This window comes from Mus caroli, unplaced genomic scaffold (genome assembly GCF_978045245.1).
Source record: "Mus caroli unplaced genomic scaffold, Mus_caroli_1 scaffold_11, whole genome shotgun sequence".
NCBI classification, from domain to species: domain Eukaryota; kingdom Metazoa; phylum Chordata; class Mammalia; order Rodentia; family Muridae; genus Mus; species Mus caroli.
The window spans coordinates 34230699-34249812 of NW_028227266.1; the positions used below are offsets into that span (position 1 = coordinate 34230699).

Genomic DNA, 19114 nt, shown 5'->3' on the forward strand with positions numbered 1-19114 from the left:
TCCCTTTGTGTTTTCCAAGGACAACAATCATCAAGCCAGAAGGATGATCTTCAAAGAGTTCAAGTCTGAGAAAGGTGCGAGGATGGTAAACTACATCTCCCAGCTTTAAATAAGCTCAAGGCTGAAGATAGCGGCAACTTCCATCTTAGGGTGGGGAGAACTGATGGATAGAGCTGGAAGGCCTCTGTTCCCTGTGAGTTGACGAAAGGAAAAATGTTGGACACAGGCCTAGGTCTCCGTTTTCACAGCAAACATCAGGCTCTGGAAGCCACCAAACAGTGTTCAGTATTAGCTACTAAAAAATCTATATTGGATGGACTTAAGAAAGAAGGAACAACCAATGAGCAGAGTGGCTTCATTGGAAAACACTCATATCAGATTCGGGTCTGAAACCTAGTCCAGTCTGAAGGGAGATTCTTTGTACTGAAGTAGCTAACTGTGTGCCCTGGAGCAGGGATCTGTTGCCTTGTGAAAGCTATGCTTCTCACCCATACACTGGAAGGTCTGGTTAATCTGTCTAAAGAGAAGTGATGGAGAAAAAGCTTAGGAGGCAGGCATGTAAGGTAGAGAGCAAGGCGTGGTGTTAGACAGAGATGGATATAAATTTATGCTGTCAGGATGAAACAGGAAGTGTATAAGCTGGAGCTAAAGCAGTTCATGATGAAGAAAAATGAAACTGGGCTGAAAATTCAACAGGCAGCAGCTAGACACTGCTTGGGGTGTGCCTGTCTAAAAGGAAAAGAAAAAGAAAAAGGAAAAGAAAAATGAAGCATGATTGCATGAAAAAGACCATTGTTCAGCTCCGTGGAAGTAACACGAATTTGTTTTTAACTGTCAAGAATGAAATACTTTGTTTAAATTGATTTTGAACTTGTTTTAATGACATAAAATGCATATATTAGTGGTATACAATATGAAGTTTTAATACATGTATACTCTGTATGAAATCAGTTTAAACATATCTCTCTCCTTAAATATTTGTGTGTGTGTATATATGAGTGTGAAAGCGTCCAAATCCCTTCTTCTGGCTTTCTGAAATGCACAATGCATGACATTGCTATAGTCAGACACACAACAGAACAGCACACCATAGCATCTTGCTCCTAGAATAGGTTATCATCCTTCCAGCTTCATGGAACAACATGCGTACTTCATAAGAGGAACACGGATGGAACAGAGCACATCTGAGGAGGAAGTCTGATCCTGGAAGGAGGCAGAAATCCCTAAGGAAGAGCAAGCCTGTTAACTTTAATTCATATTTGAAGAGCTCTTGAATAGAATAGTTGGGCTTCCAACACACTGTCCTGACATTAGAGGTCTAAGACAGAAGGGTGGGAATAACAAAGAGACAAATGTGGCCTTTGTGTAAAGGATTTCCACCAGGGAGATCTGCCTTTACCAGGAGTCATTGGAAAGAGACTGAAACTGCCTGTTGCTGACACCTCCAGTGTGGCAGGTTAAAGCAGCTGACCTACAAGACCCCTTCAAGCCCTAGGACATTATGAGACCCCTGACTGAGCATGATGTTTCTGATTGGGACACAGACTCCCCAGAGTCCCGTGAATATCTTACAGAGGTCACCATTCCCTTCACCAGTCCCATAAATCTCATCCCTCATTCTGGGGAATGCTCTCGGGAGGGATTGTGGTGGCCATGACATGTGGCATTTGGAAAAGAGCCAACATTCTTCCTCAGGCTTTTCACAGAGACACCCTGCCCCCACACTTCTGGAAGAATATGGCTTCTTCTTAATCGTCCTCTGTCCTGACTCAGACACAAGCCGAACAGCTGACCCTCATGGTTCAGTAGCTGACCCAGAAGAAACTTGCAACAAGAAGGAGTAACAGGGGATCTAGGAAAACTTGCCCATGGCAAATGGCCTCTCAGGGCCCTATGGTGGACACCTACAGAGACAATTAGTTGCTGTGAGAATTCCATTTCCAATCTTTTCTGTCTTGGGCCACACTGCTCTTCTGTCTCAAGTCTAACATCCATCCCCCATATTGATAGTCCTTTGGGTGTTTCTCACCCCACCCTGGGCCCATACCCTTAGTGATAGGGTTTTCATCTCCATGTGGAAGGCCACTCTCCCTACCACACTCATTGTGTTTTGTGCTAAACTATGGTGAGCTATGCCCTGTGTTGAGGTGTTCCCTCCATAGGAGGACAAGCTCCTTGAGGGTGAAAGAGTTCTTTTTTTTTTTTTTTTTTTAAAGATTTATTTATTACATGTAAGTACACTGTAGCTGTCTTCAGACACACCAGAAGAGGGCGCCAGATCTCGTTACGGATGGTTGTGAGCCACCATGTGGTTGCTGGGATTTGAACTCTGGACCTTCGGAAGAGCAGTCGGGTGCTCTTACCCACTGAGCCATCTCACCAGCCCCGAAAGAGTTCTTTTGCCTACTATTAACCCATATAACAGAGGTTAGATGGCAGCCAAAACAGCCTTAAACTGGCTGTTCGAGCATTCTAGCTCTGGGTAGACCCAACATCGCTAGGTCTTTGTAGAAAGTAAAATGAATACCACAGCATTTCTCCAATGCCCTTCAGGCTCATGGTCTTATGATTTCTATCAAGAAATGTTGTTGAAAAGTATCTCCTCCCATATATTCTGTCTTCATTTCTGGGTCTTTATTGATGTCTTCTTTGTTTGTTTTCATTTCTGAGGCAGCATCTCGTATAGTATAGGCTGGCTTTGAACTGACTATGTAGCTGACAGTGGTCTTGAACCTTTGGTCCTCTTGCCTCCCATGCCCAAGTGGTAAGATTATGGTGATCATCCCCTTAATCAGCTAGCCTGAATTCTTTTGTGCTGTCATTCCATTATCCATCCACCTATCTATTTATCTATCCTTACTTCTAATAAGCATTTATTGAATACTGTTTTTGTGCTAGGTTATCAAAAAGGCTAAGATACGTACATTGTTCTTAAAGAAAACAGTGTGGTAACCTTAGGGGACACAGGTATAAAAAATAATGATATTGTATATTTAATTTGGGGTGTCTGTAGAGGTTAGGAAGCTAAACAGGGCTTGTTGGACAGGAAGTGAAAGAAACCTTAATGAGCGATGGTAGAAATTGAAAGTAGAGGAGGAGAAAATAGCTAAGCTTACAATTTTTTAATGGGGATTGGTATTAAGAGGGAGGGGAGAGTGGGGTAGGTTAAGTAAAGTTAAGAATGCATGGATAAATGTTATTCAAACCCCTCTGTGTACACTAGTCAAAAAACACAATTGGAAAAGGGAGCTTAAACATAGATACCATACTCCCCCTGGACAACCCCAGGGGAATAAAAATAAAATAAATAAACAGTTCTACGTAGGTGTGAGATAGCTCTCTATGAGTTATTGATCAAGGAGGCCCCACAGCCCTAAAATAGCACAGGCCATTGTCATTACTGTGGTTGCTCACCAGAACCAGGTAGTAAAATTCTACTATTGAAGACAAAACACACTTGGTTGAAAGACCGAGAAACCAAGCTGGAACTAACCTGAAACTTTCCAGCTAGCTAGACTTCATAATGTAGGAAGATGCTACATTATCCGCTTCTAGGGAATAAAAATAGTCAGGAGAGACACCCAGCAGTGAACGGAAAGCTACAATAGAAATCTCCCCAGCAAGGTATGTCCACTGGTGTGATGCTGTCATGAATGCTCCGAGGTAACCAACTGCTTGCTGGTTGGATTTGAGGCCTGATCCACAGGAAAGAATTATGCCTCTAGGTGTAAACGTGATCAAAAGCCAATGGCTTGGAAGGTTATAGGCCTTGGCATGGCAGGGGGTGACGATCTACTATAGCTATCTTACTAAAAAGACAACTTGTCAAACTGCCTTCTAAATATTGACTTTTATATTCACAGATTAGTGCTGCTCTCAGCCTTGGCCAGACACTAGCAGTGGGCAGCAGTTAATGCAGTGACCCTTAAATAGTTCAATTGCTAAGAATAAGTGATACGGAGCACTCGGTCCTAAACAGGACGTCTATATGACCCCATCTGTCCCCAAGACTCAGGATGTGTAGGAGAGGGCAGGAAGAATGGCAGATGGAAAGGTGTGCTGAGAAGGCTGTCTTCTGAAGAGGACATTGTCATTTCACTCATGAACTCACTGCAGTCTGGTTACTCACGCAAGATCAAGCCAACGAGATCAGTTAACATTCTGGCAGGCAGCAGTAATTGGACTCAGTGGGTTAAAAGAAGAAAAAAGCGAAGACATAAAGAAACATATTGTTAGGTGTCTGGGGGAAAGTAAGGGGGCTAAGATATGATAACGTTGCATTGTATACATGTATGGAATTGCCAAAGAAGAAAAGATATTCTGAAAATAGTAATGTACAAAGTGGTACGAACTTTATCATGAGTAGTGTAATGCACTATAGCAGAGATTAGTGTAACATGAGCTGGGTACACAAGAAGGATACTAGTGGGGGAAAAAGCCCCTCACCACCCAGTTCCCCGTCCTATGACCTGGAGGTCTTAAATCCTTTCCCTTAGTAGATTTTCCCAATACAGCTATGAAGAAAGAGGAGTATGTGAAATATGGGATCAGAGGGCAGGGAAGCCCATGGTCAGCCTTAGAAAGAGCCCCGGGCCCCTCCATTAGACACCCCAGGGTCTCTAAGGTCCAGAGTCTGCATTTCCAAACTGCTCCCGTTGCCCCCGCCCCCATCGCAGCGGCAACACTCCGCAAGTCATTTATTCCTCCATAACATTTGCTCGGAGGAACGTTACTGCTGAATTATAGCCGGGCCCATTATCTCACAATAACTGTCTGGGAAATGTTAATGTTAATGCATGGATCATGCAGAATGCCACATTAGGGGTTTTATGGTGGACATAACATTTTTATGAACTTTTTCTCGGGTAGCACCAGCCTTTGATGGAAAGAAAGAGAAAAAAAGAAAGTATGAAGCAGAAAAGAAAGACCAGCCCAGGAAAAGCAGTTCTGGGAACCGAGGTTGCACTGGACCACTTGAAGGCTGCCTGTCTTGGAAGGGCTGACCCCTAGGGGCAAATCTGCTCTGGCGGGGCTGGGGTAAGGGTGTGCATGTGCGAATAGCTTTAGAGTTAGGTATTTGTGAGCAGGGAGCAAGCAGCCAAATTGGCAACTGGTGGGAGACAGGGTCTGCTGGGCAGACCCATAAAACCTCGCAGCCTTTCAGCCACCTGCCGCTGGCTGGGCATTTGGTGCCAATGAGGCCGAGGGGGTAGGGAGGGGTGCAGGTGGAGGAGCTCAGCTCTGTGGAGTGGCTGCCACACCTCTTGACTAAATGGAGGGGCCTCTGGCAGAGCTGGTTCAGGGTCTCACCTTGGGGAATGACAGCTAATGGCTTAAAGAGATTTTAATTTCTGCCATTAAAAAAAGAAAAGGAAAAACACAATCTTGAGAATGGCAGTATTTTACACCTGGCTTTTAAAAGGACCAATAAAGACCATGTTTAGCATTTTATACCCTTTCTCAAAACTAACGATCTTTGGTTCTCATCTCACACATATTTTAGGTGAGCTTGTATCTCCTTCCTCCAGCATGTTCTTTCAGGAAGGCTGGATTTACAGCTCTGTTCTTTACCTGCCCTGGGCTCCAATTTAAGTCTCATAATCACAGTGTTTCGATCAGCTTGCCTCTTTCCCCCACCCCTGCCGTCACTCTCAGCATTGTTAGTGCCATTTGTCTTCCAAGCCAGAGTGTTGCTGTCTGCTTCCAGACCCTGCATGACACCTGCTTACCGTCCGAGCACAGTAGGGATGGGCTAGGGGTGGGTAGCAGTGCTATTCTGCACCTCCTCCCCAGAGGGCCCAGCGGGCGCTCCATGAGTGGGCACTGTCAGATCATGATGGCTTCTGAGCTGGGGCACGTGGAAGGTATGAAGAGCCTGTGTTCTCTGAGAGGCAAAGAGTGCAGAGTTGGCAGGGCCTGGCTTTTTCTGAGAACACTCCTATGGGCACGCTGGAAAACCTAAGCAAACACCTCATTTGTGTAGGCATTCTAGCCATCGTCAAAGCAAGATGAGGGTAGCCAGAAGCTTAGGATCCAGACTCTCCCAATTACTAGCTTAGAAAACCTGACCATGTTTTTTTTTTTAAGCTGAATTATCACATCATTGAATATAAATTAAATACGGCCAGGTACCGTTGATTTATTCTCTATGCAAAAATCCAAAATCAAAAGTGCTCTAAAATCTGAACCATTTTGGAGGATGCATATGATACTAGGATTGGAAAACCCCATACCTGGCATGTCACAGGTTGTAGTAGAAATGCTTGCACACTATAGATGCTATATGACATTACATCCAGGGTATGTGCATAAGGTGCACATGAAACATGAAGGAATTTCATGTCTAAGGGGAGCTAGGCCCAGCTGTAAAATACTTGCCAAACAAGCATGAGGACCTGATTTGGATCCCCGGCACCCTCTTAAAAAGTTAAGTGTCCATCTCTGCAGCCCCAGCCCTGGGAAGGTGGAGACAGCAAATGTCCTAGAGCTCACTGAGCAGCCAGCCTTGCCAAATCCGTGAGCTCAAGGGTGAGTGTGAGACCCTTTCTCAAAAAGTAAGGAAGAAAGCGATAGAGACACCTGACATGGACTTCTGCCCATGTACATCTATACAGGTACACACACACACACACACTCACACACACACCAGTACATACAAATGTATGCAGCACTCAGGGAATCATGTTTATATTTGAGCTTCAGCTCTACCTCTTTGCACATGCAAATACTAGAATTAAAAAAATAACAAATAAAGTGAACTAAAATCTGGAAACATTTTGGTTTAAAGCTTTCAGATCCTTAACTCCGTCTCAAGGCTAACATGCTCCCCAACACTCTCACCAGTTTACATACTATGTTGACTAAGTGATGCCCCACCCACACTGGGATGGCCGCTCCATGGGGAACAAAGACCTTGAGTTTCTTTCACAGATTGATTGCTAATACCCAAATCAGTATACAGTACAGGGCATTTATATATGGAGGATGAATGAGCATCTCTGTTCCCCAGTGCTCACCCTAAACAACTCCCAAGTACTTGCCCTGGAACTTTCTGGGGAAGAATACCATAGAAATAGGTTTATGGGACTTTTCAGGTTTTTTCACATAGTGTTGGGAAGTATATGGAGTTTACTCCAACCCCCATTTCCTTTCTTCCAGTATGAAATCCTGATATACCTGGGCCAGGCAACAGGCTTTAGAGCCCATCTTTCCAAAAACCCCCTCCTGTGTCTCCTAAGCTGCTCCCCTCCTTCCTGGGCTGCCACGTGCTAGCTCCTGGGGACCCCCTGCCATATGTTCCATTCCGGCTCTAAACTGCATGTTAATTGTTCTGAATGAACAGCTCCAGCTGGAAAAGCAGGCAGGCCGATTACAGACCTTAAGATAACACCCAGCTTCCTGTAAGCCAGGGGCTTTCCAGCGAAGGAGACTGGAAAATCTTCAAGGCCAGAACTGAGCGAGACAGACCCCTGGGACACAGTCTGGTGTCTAGGGCATCGTCTTTTCTTGGTCTCTACCCAAGTAGACCTATTTTAAGGCCACCACGCCTGAAGCTCTCATCTCACTAAAGAGGGCTGTTCTAGATTTTTTGCAACATCCTGTATTTTCAAAGAAGCCCCTTGGGATTCGATTCACCTGTACTGTGTCCTGGTCACTTTTTAGTTATATGAATCACCTGCATCTATGTGAGGGAAGGGGAGAACCGGAATGATAGGGAGACAGTCTTGCAGTGGGATGAGAAAATAAGCACCTATTTGCTTTGCCAACATACAATAAACAGAATGTCTTTCCTACAAACAATATATTTTTCAGTAATATGAGGGTTGTATTTTCATCATATATATATATGTATATATATATATATGTGTGTGTGTGTGTGTATGTATATATATGTATATATGTATAGATATACATGCATATATATACACACACAGAAACAGGGTCTCTCGATGTAGTCCTGGCTCTCTTGGAACTTCCTATGTGAGCTAGGCTTACCTCGAATGCACAGAGATCTGCCTGCCTCTACCTCCTGAATGCTGAGACTAAAGTGTGGGTGGGGCATCACTTAGTCAACATATTATGTTGACTAAGTGATGCCCCACCCACACTGGGATGGCCGCTCCATGGGGAACAAAGACCTTGAGTTTCTTTCACAGATTGATTGCTAATACCCAAATCAGTATACAGTACAGGGCATTTATATATGGAGGATGAATGAGCATCTCTGTTCCCCAGTGCTCACCCCAAACAACTCCCAAGTACTTGCCCTGGAACTTTCTGGGGAAGAATACCATAGAAATAGGTTTATGGGACTTTTCAGGTTTTTTCACATAGTGTTGGGAAGTATAGGCCTGTGCTACCATGCTTGGCCATCTTTTTATTTATTTATATAATTTTTGTTATTATTATTATAGGAGGCCAGTGACTGCTATATTTGTGGAGTCAATGTTCTCTTTCTAACTTTATGAGGGTTCCAGGGATTGAACTCAGATCCTCAGGCCTGTACATCAAGCCTGTTTTCTGTTTCTCTGAGACATGATCTCTAACCAGGCTGATCCCCCTGCTTCAGCCTCCCAAGTGCAGCAGCCTAGGTAGTATCTTTTCTGTATTATTTTCTGAGTACCTGCCAATTCCCTCTCCAGTTCAGTGATGTGGACATAACTTTGTCCTCCATTCCTGCCAACATTTCCCACAAAGAGGAGAAACACTGTAGAGGCAATTTTGATAAAAAGGGAGGATCCACGTGACGGTGTCATGAGGCTAGGCCATGTGGAATTGGGAGGATTCTGAAGGCCATGATTTGTGATAAAAGAAGTTGAGGCAGGGCCTTAGGAGCTCACCACCCACATACTTCCCAAGCAGTTCAGGCTTCACATAGGGAAGGATGGACCCCTCCAGTTGTATCCTTTTCTATCTAGACATCTGCCTAGGGCTGTGGCAGGGAGATCTGGAGCAGAGGTCAGGAGTTCTGAGTCTGACCCACAGTGCCAACTTTGCCATTAATTAGTAGTATAAACCCAGGCATACCACACAGCCTATTTACCCATTGTAAAAACAAGGGCTGTGCAAAACTTGTTCTACAGCACCCTCAGGATGACTAGAGAGGCCTAAGAAACATAAACATGGTAAGGCTCTGGAGACAGAAAAGCAGAGTAAGCCATATATACATATATATGTATATATAGATATAGATATATAGATATAGATATATGCAGGGAATAAAAGGTGTGTGCCACCACTGCCTGGCCACAGTAAACTTAATAGTGAGGAATTCAAGTTGCATTTATTTCCAAGGATTAGGGTACCTCTTAACCAGCTGGGCTTACGGGTCTGGAAGTTGGCGCAACTGTGTGTTTCTCACCTGGTTCTCTTTAGGTAAAGCTGCTGGGGAAATGGCTGGCTCTTTTTTGACCAGCTGATCTGAAACAAGGTCCCTTCTTTATCTCTGGAGGTGGGAGTCAGGAAGGAATGATAGAAGTAGAATGCTTAATGTGTATGTGTTAGGGTACGGGGTCAGACTTCAGTTGTACTCAGGGACTCTACAAGGTTTTCAAACTCAGCTATCCCCTGTGTTTTCTGTCTTCCCAGGAGGGCATGGAAGAGGGAATTCAGAACTGCCCTTGACATAGTGTTTAGCCAGAGAAGCCTGGCAGCAGGGCCAGTGTGGAGACAGGAGATTGATACAGTGGACCTGGAGACAGTGACACTCCCTTGGTCTGCCTCAATCCCCTTGACTTTGTTCCCCACTGGAATATGGAATGGTCAACTTAGTTGACCATTAGTTAGGTCCAACTTAGTTCCCTAATCCAGGCTCCCCCTTGCCAAGCAAGATAGTGGAAAACAAGCCAGAGGTTGAATTCTTCCCTGAAGTCCTGCAAGCTCAGTTAAGGTAAGAGATAGTCTTACTGCGGGTGGCAAGGAAATACCAGTGGTCAGAAGATACCACAGGTGAACCCCTCACCTCTGTGGATCTTAGAGAGTACTGCCAGTGGCTCTCTGATCAGACATTGCCTTGGTTACATAGCAGATGGCGAGGGGTAGGGATAGCTCATGGGCAGAAGTGACCTTCCAGGTCTGGAGACCAAATATGGCCTTTCTGGTTATGACATCTTCACTGTGCTTTCCTTGACTGAAACACTTTTGTTCTCCTCCCTGCCAGTATAATGTCTACTTCAAGGTCCAGCTCTGATGTCACCTTCTCTGTGAGTACTCCCTGGATGTCCTCCAGGCAGCACAGCTACCCCTCTCCCCCCACCAGCTCTGGATTCTCCTGGCAGGCAAAAGAGCTGTCTAAGTTGCCAAGATTGCTCTCAGCTTGCCATCAGCTTCCAAGCTCCTTGTACATGCACACAGTGGGTGCTTAGTAAATGTTGACTCAGAGGGCAGCACATCCCTTCTTGGCTTCAAGAAATCAATACCCAGCAAATGAGAGCTGGAGAGATGGCTGGGCCTCCTGAAAGTTATCCTGGGCAATCACTATCTTCCCCAACAGCCTCTCACTGTCTGCCTTGTGCCCAAACCCTGAGTCCACTAAACCCAAACTGTTTTCTTATCAATGATGAGACAATAGATGATCTTTTGACATTTCCAAGGCTGGTTGGAAGAGGGAAAGATAATATGTAATAAATTCATATATTTCTGTGTGTTTCTTGGCTCTGGCAGCTAAAATTTCCATCTCTTTATGCAGGAGTCCTGGGGAGCTGAAATCCTTGATAATGCCAAACAATTCAACACTTTACACTCTCTTTACTTTGTCTGCACCACAGAAAAATATCGACTCGATGCTGCCAGCTGAGGGAAGTGAGATGCCATATTCTTTCTGCATGTAGAAATCTATTCCCTTTGGAGGGTGAGAGTTTAGGATCCTAAGCTTGATCGGGCCAAGCAAGGCAAAGGGCAGTCTGGTACTCCTTGGCCCCAAGGGCTGTAGGACCTTGTACACCTGGACTATCTTTCTGTCCTTCTGCATGTGCTGCTGCTCTGTCCTTGCACAGACATCTTCTAGCAGCAGCAGCAGCAGCAGCAGCAGCAGCAGCAGCAGCAGATCAGAACCTCTGATGAGAGGTGCAAATATCACTTCCTGAGCTTAGCGCCAGCCAGGGCCCTGGAGGTTACAAAGCTGCCGCCTTCCAGCTCAGACTTTCAGCTTGGGGCAACACATTTCAGCCTGGGGAATGTATCACGAGCACCTTTGTTGCTAGAAGAGGAGGCTGGGGACAGAGGCCAAGACTTGCCCAGAGCCACACTGCAATCACGCTAGCGCGTACAGCCCCTTCTGCCAACACGTAGCCCGGAAATTTGCCTATTTGTCTAATCACCTTTGAGTCTTGAACAAATATTAAATGCCTGTGATATGCCAGGCATTGTGTTAGGACCCAGGCAGCTTTCTGAGAGTCCAGGGAGCTCAGCTTTCAGGTATCCTTAGAGACAAAGTACAGAGCTCATGCTTGGATGGAGGGAAGTTCTACTGGGGCAAACAATGTCTGGCTTCCGCAGGCATTTTCAAATCCTTCTCCCCTCCTCTGTAGCCATTTCCCTCTCCAGTTTATACTCACACACACTCACCTGCATTTCAGGCACCCAGAAACACACTAAACATCTGGAAGTTCTGTTTAGTAATCTGTCTTCCTTCTTCTTTTATAATAGTTAAGAGTGTGAGTTTAGGCTTAAATATTGGCTCTAATGCTAGTTGGAAGAACTGTGGTTAGTCTATCTGTGCCTCTGTGGTGTCATCTATAAAATGGGGGTGTTAAGAATGTTATATAATATTAAATAGAATAATACTGTTCAGCATGGTGCCAAGTACATGGTATTAAAAAATTCTAGCTGCTGGGTCAGAGAGATGGTTTATCAGGTAAAGGACAAAAGTGGAGGAAGGAGAAAACTGAGTTCCACAAGTTGTCCTCCGACTTCCACATGAACATTCAACACTACCCACCCTGCGCCAATGGATAAGTGTGATAATGCTTTAAAAAGTACTAGCTAGGCCGGGCGTGGTGGCGCACGCCTTTAATCCCAGCACTCGGGAGGCAGAGGCAGGCGGATTTCTGAGTTCGAGGCCAGCCTGGTCTACAAAGTGAGTTCCAGGACAGCCAGGACTATACAGAGAAACCCTGTCTCAAAGAAACCAAAACAAAAAAAAAGTACTAGCTAGTAGGCAAAAATTCTACTACTAAGCCAAACCCACAACTTATTATTATTCTAATGGACAGTGTCTGGAGGAGGTTTGGACAAAGAACAGTCTCCTCTCTTATGCTGGTCCAGCTTTGCCCCCTCCAAAGATAGCATTCTGTACTCGTGATGTGAGCCACTCACCTTGGTCTCTTTTCTGTCCCTATCCCCTCCACCCACATCCACAATGCAGAGCAGTGGCTCCACAGTGCAGAACCAGCTGCCAGTTGTCATCCTGTGCCTCCCTGGAGAGAGAGAGAGAGAGCAAGGCAGGGAGGAGAGGACAGTAGCCTTGACTTAGATCATTGGTGCAGAGCTTTGTGGGGTGTCAGCCTTTTGTATAGAGGAAAGTCATCTGTTTCCTGGGCCCACAGCCAGCTCATCTCCAGCACAGGGCTATGAGAAGCTTCAGAAACCAGAAGAGAGAATGAAAAAGACCTTCTGGGTTTGTGTTACAGCTTTTAGGGAGTCCCTCGCTGTCTTCAGAACTAGAACATGAGCCCAGGAAAAAGAGGGACCATGCAGGAAGATCCTCTGACTCCAAGTAGGGTAATTATGAGTTAGGACAGTAACTCCAGCTTTCAACCAGTGGCATTTGTAAAATCCTATGTCATCAATTGCTCACGACAGCCCTTTGAGACCAACATGACCAGTGTTGTTAACAGCATTTAACTGATAAGTAGTTTGAGGCCCAGAGATGTTGCTGTTGCACAGAATGCTCAAGGTCCTGAGCGGGTAAGGGTAGCAAGAATGTAAGCTTCCTTATCCTGATTCCTAGTCACACCCACTTTTGTACTACCAGCGGTTCTCCCAAGGCCCTTGGTCATCTCTGTTTCGCAGGGAGGGAGCTGAGTGGCTCATCCAAATTCTACATTATGTCAAAGAAGGTAGGAAAACAAACCAAAATCAACCAACCAACCAACCAATGACAAACAAACAAAAGCCTATGACGTCTGGGTAAGCTGAGAGTGTGACCCGAAACATATTGGTGTCAGTTTCTTTGCACTCTGATATGATGGCCAATAATGGCCAGACTTGGTCTGAGAAATGGACGGAAAAGGACTACCTAAGACCTTGAGAATGTGTCAAAGGTCAAGACCTGTAATCTAAGACCAAACTTTGGGGCTTCTAACTGCCCTGAAGCTCAGCTTTCATTCATTTATTTGGGCAGATTCATTCATTCTAATAACAAATCTCTGCTCTCGTGTATTCATCCAACATTACTCTTTCATTCTAATTATTCATTTGATATGTGATGTGTGCTGTTCTTCCCACTGCTCAGAACAAAGGACCTGGGACCCAGGCTCCCACCTTGCAAGAACTGAGGGTGCTGGGAAAGAAACAATGGTACTTTTACCAAATCCAGAGTCAAGTCAGCCCTGCCCAGCAGTGCTCAGCTCCATGTAAGCTTGAGCCTCCTACGCAGTGAAATCCTGCGCTGAAGACTGCGCTCACTCAGGCCTGCAGGGTGGGCAGCTCTCCCACACCCTCAGTTCCTGAGATGCACGTGCAGCTTCCAGCCCAGGAGACAAGCTAGCCTACAGGCTTGTCTCTCAGTGGGATGCCTGCTTACTTCTCTAGATGTCTGTAGTTCAGCATCTGTATCTGCCTGTCTTTCCAGCACCAAGGTGCTTCTCCATCTGTTTCCTTAACACAACCTTCAGAGGGGTACCCAGTAACCACTTAGTCTAGTCTCTTTTGACTCACCTCAAGTGCCTTCACAACACCTGCTCATCCCCCGAAGCTTCCAAAACCTTCTCTTTTCTAGCACAGTTCCATCCAACACTCATGTCTCTCATATCTATGTGACAGGTCCTGTGATGTCACAATTTGGAAGTCCTGTGATGTCACATAGCAGCAGTCCTATCATAACTTATACTAGCCCTAAGAACTAAGGTAACTAAGGCTTCTTACTGTGTGTCAGAAGGTGACAGTGAGCAGCAGGTCTATGGGGAGGATAGCATGGGGTTCAAGGACAGGAACAAGCTTCACCCAGATGGAGGATATGACTGAGCTGAGCCTCAACCAATAAAAAATGGGGTTGGATAAAAGGAGAGTGCTCTAGACAGAGGGAAAAAGCATTTTGGAAAGGTAGAAAATGGCACCACACACCAGGAAATAGTGAATTTGACTTGATGATGAAGGATGGCCCTGAATAAGGCTGCCAAGGCTGGAAGGGTCCCATATTCCAGGCTCAAGTCTTTATCTGGCAGGAAAAACTTGGTTTTTAATATTTAGTGTTAGTTCCTAAAGATTTACCTCAGAGTTACCTTCAGTCCAAGGAGCCTTCTCAGACTCAGTTCTAGAGCAGCTCTGGGGGTGGGACTCAGGGCCCTGGGAATGGTAAGCAAGCACTCCACCTTTGACTCTACATCCCTAGACCCTTTTTGGTACTGACTGACACCTCCTGCCCCTGTTACAGTGCCCCTCACTTGACTTTAAATTTTCACCTAACTGGCTGATGCCACCACTGGATGGAGATGAAGACTCGTTCTCTCCAGAAAGAGTCTGCCATTGAATGAGTGAGCTCAAACTGAAGCCAATTTGCTCACTTCCTGATATCTACATCCATCTAAACTGTTTAAATAAAGATTGACCTATCTCTCTCTCTCTGTCTTTTCCCGCATATATACAACAGGAAGCACAGCACAGTCAGCTTGACACTTTGCTGGTTTGTACTCGCAGATTCAATTATGGATGGATTGAACTAGTAATTTGTTGCCGACCTATATGTATCAGGTGGACAGAGCTACAACCTAATGGTTGTTAGTTTGTGTCTGCATTGAACACACACACACACACACACACACACACACACACACACACACACACACACACAGTTTTTCTTGTCCTTAGTCTCTAAACAACTCCACAGATAACTACTTACAGAGCATTTATATCGTATTAGGTTTGGTAAGGAAACTGGAAATGATTTAGGATACACTGGGGGATGTGTGTAGTTTATATGCAAATGCTGATGCATTTTTCTTAAGAGCCTTGAGCATCTGTTGACTTTGGTACCCGAGGGAAGTCCTGGAATTCATCTCCCATGGACAGTAGTGGACAACTGTGCACCAGGATTGCTGAGAAGGGTAACAATGCAGGTGAACAGATTAGGGCACTACTTAGCACGTAATAAACACCCCATGCCGATTTCCCTTTTCTTTCATTTACCTCGTGCTTATTAATCACTTACTAATTGTCAGGCACTGTTCTATGCACCACGTTCAAAACAGCCCATTAAAGGAACTCCTTGACTTCATAAGACAGACTTCAAACTGGGAGAATGGCACTCTGGACTAGTTCTGTTCTCTCTCGTGGCCAAGTGTAACTCGTGTACAATAAATCCTCTTGCTGTCAGAGAGAGAGAGAGAGAGAGAGAGAGAGAGAGAGAGAGAGAGAGAAGCTCAAACTGGGGAGACAGGCCATAAACAGGCAAATGCAAAGGCAGGAGAGGAGCCACGAAGGCAGGTTAAAGTGTTAAGAATGGGGGAGGGGGTTCCCTTCTGTATAAATGCAGTCATGGAAGCTGCTTGGTTAAATGACATTTAAACAGAGACCCGAGAGACCTATGCGTGTTCCCAGAGGAAGTGTGTCTTAGGCAAGAGTTATGTGGGGTTAGGGGAGTGGGCGCACAGCATGGAGGCCGGTGCAGTTGGAGCAGAGAAGAGGCTGTGGACCAGACCGGATCTGGATCATCCAAGGGCCAGTGAGCTGTGGGGGAGGCTTTGAATGTTTACTCTGCAGGAAATCCTCTTGAGGGCTTTTTTAGCAGCAGAGTGATATGACCTGACTGACTGTCATTTAAATGGAGATTCTGGCAGCTGGGTAAAGCACAAACAGAAAAGAATGGGAAAAGTGGGGTGAGAGGTTGGGAGGCTACTGTAATCCAGGCAGGGGACAGCAGGAACTTGGGCTATCAGGGGAACAAGAGAGTGGGGTGTGTCATGTCTGATAAGCTTTCTGAAGACTTGGTTGAAGGGGGGTGGGGGGTGGGGGGAAGAAAAGTAGTTGAGATAATCCCAATGGATGTGTTGTACTTCTGACTGTAACCTCAGTCCCTTCTCAGGCCTGAGTGACTGGCAGCCTTGATTTGCCCTTTACTGAATGGTGAGCGCTGCCTTCCTTGTGCTGCCTGGTATGGGGGTGGAGAGAACAAAAGAACATTCTCTGAGAGCTTTTAAACATATCAGACAGGGAGAGCCGCACATATAATGAGGGAAGTGTACAGAATATCCCATCTATGAGGGAATAACCCGGCAGAACCCAATTGCCAACACAGGACAGACAAGACAGGGCTGGGCTGGGGTGTGGCAGCAGCTGAACACGTGCCCAGCATTTGCAAGGAGGCTCTGAGTTCAATGTTGAGCATTGAACAAAAGACAAAGAAGGGACCAACCTTCAGGAAGGGGCAATCTATGGCTCAAGCTCAGACAGATCTTTGAAGGTCACCTTCTTGACAAATTCAGTGAAGTGACTTTGTCTCATACTTTATGGTCACTTCTTTATTGTCACTGCTGATACTAGGATCTGCCTTCTTTCCCGTGATTCCCTCTCTAAGTTTCCTTGCAAGCCTTCTTTCCCACTATGTCCTCCAGCACACTATGCCCTGCCCTCAAACTACCATGTTACCCAAAGGACACTCCTGACTCCTTACTACACTCTTTTTTCATGAGAGATGTGTACAAGCAGACACATATACACATGTGTGCACACAGGTACACCTTTGCATGTGGTACACATATGCACATATATGCATACAAATATACTTGTGCATGTAGTACACATATGCACTTGTGTGCACACAGATACACTTCTGCATGTACATATGTACATATATGCACACAAATATACCTATGCATGTGGTACACATATGCACATATGTGAACACAAGTATACCTCTGCACGTGACACACATATACACGTTTGGACAGGGTATACCTCTGCATATGGTACACATATGTGCATACAAGTACACTTCTGCATGTGGTACACACATGCACACATGTGCACACAGGTACACCTCTGCATGTAGTATGCATATGCACATACTCAACACTTTCAACTGCTCTAACGCACATCCTGATCCTTATGAACACTTGACTCTCACACCTGTGTCTTCAGGACTTACTCTCCCAAGGACTTCCATCTCAAGTCAACATATTCTTTGCATCATGATTATGTCAACACTGGCTCTAAGTCCTAGAGTTAACTGTAGCACATAATTTAGATCTCATGGGTAAATATTGGCAAGTGATGGCCCTAATATTGCTTTGCTGTCTTGTCAATCTTCCTGATTGATCTGAATATACTATTTCACTCTCTGCTCAAAAACTGAAGACTCTGACTGAGTCCTCACTTCTAGTGAGGCAGAACTCTGGTTCCTCAGCCAGGTCTTTCTTTCTCCCCCTAACCCTGTCTCATTCCTCACTCTTAGAAGACCCCAACTTTCTACTCAAGACAAATGGAGTAGGGAGCTAGCAGTTTCTGGGTGCAGCTGGATGTGTCTGTCCTTTCTCATGTAATCCCCATGACAGCCTTGCAATGTAGATCTAGAACTATTCACTTTGGACAGAGTGGACAGTCTGGAAGAGATAGACTTCTTGATTAAAATGATGTCCAACAAATTGAAGGGCTGGTGGGCAGTCCCTTCTCCTAGCGTACCCACAGCCTTTGCGTTATCTTCCCACTGACAAGAGCTGGGTTGTGGTCTTCAACCCCAATATCTTTTCTTGGTATGCCCCCCCCCGTACCCTGTTCCAGACCCCTCCTCCTTACAGCCTTTATGTCCCGGCCCCTAGGTCTTCCACATAGTCCAACTTCCCCTGGCATCTCCATTCAGCCCTGGCTTCTTCCACTCCATGTTTGAGCTATCTCCTTGAGCTCCTTAACTTGCCTTTGAGTCTTGCTGTTGTGATCTGTAATCTCGATGAGAATAGGAGCCTCTGTTCTGATGCCTTAGGACTCAAGGTTGACTAATGGACAGATGGACCCGAAGGAGATAATCCATAAGTACTCTGGGTGATGAAAATCTGGTAACAACTAGTTCCTCACCAGGAATATTCAAAACAACTTCAAATGGAAATCATTTGTATTTGTGTTTTCTGTTTCCTCTAGTTAGCATGGAAATCCTTGTCTGAAATTACAAATTAAGTAGGATAGGGAGGACAGGGAGCTTTGTGATGTAAGAAAAATATTATTATAGCATTAGTGGCGGGGAACTAAGGAGCCCAGCTGAAGAGGCAGCTTCCTTCCTCACATGCAGTTTTCCACTGCTGAGAATGTTCTGGCACAGTCCTTTATTTTCTTTTTTTCTTTTCTTTTCTTTTTCTTTTTTTTTTTTAAAGCTCCTTTAATCAGTTTTGGGGAAACAAGAGTAAAGGTAATATCCTTAGCCATCTTGAGGACATTCTAGTTAGAAATAAAAGGGAGATGAGAAAGGTAGCTACCCACAGAGGGGAGAGGAGAGGGGGTGGTAATGGGGGGGGGGGCGGGAAGAATGCTTCATATATGATCTTGCAATGATGGATTTTTTTCCTAGAGTTTAGAAAGACAAGATTTACAAAAGACAAACAGGGATTCTTGGGGGGGGGGGCGTTTTGAACAGTAACAAAATGAAACCCAGAGGGAACAAGAACCAAGGCACAAGACCTAGGCTCCTGTCCAGGAAAACAAGAAACTAGATAGTTGGGAAGGAAGAAACTCAGGAAACTCAACATTTGGCTGAGCACACTAGAGACAGAAGAGCTCCTCTCTACTCCAAACTCCTGAGAAACACCAAGAGAACCCAGAGGGAGGAAGAGGGCTGACAAATGCCACTCAGCTGCCCGCTTGTGACACGCTAACAGAGAAATAAAGAAAAGATTATTTATTGAGTCGCCAATGAAAAGCATATGGTAGAAAACTTAAACAGTAGAAAATTATTTGTGTATATATTACATAT

General features: G+C 45.2%; 1 protein-coding gene across 6 annotated transcripts in view; it reads right to left on the bottom strand.

Moving 5' to 3' along the window:
• The window catches only part of Pknox2 (PBX/knotted 1 homeobox 2), a 259179-nt gene that overhangs the window by 115583 nt on the left and 124482 nt on the right, over window positions 1-19114 (bottom strand). The window contains exon 1 of one of the 6 annotated variants that reach the window (XM_021173028.3): window positions 13879-13940. The exons of the other annotated variants lie outside the window; for them this stretch is intronic. The gene's annotated coding sequence lies outside the window, so the exon portion shown is untranslated. Of the gene's footprint in view, window positions 1-13878; window positions 13941-19114 lie in introns of those variants that run through there. 6 annotated transcript variants of the gene reach the window in all.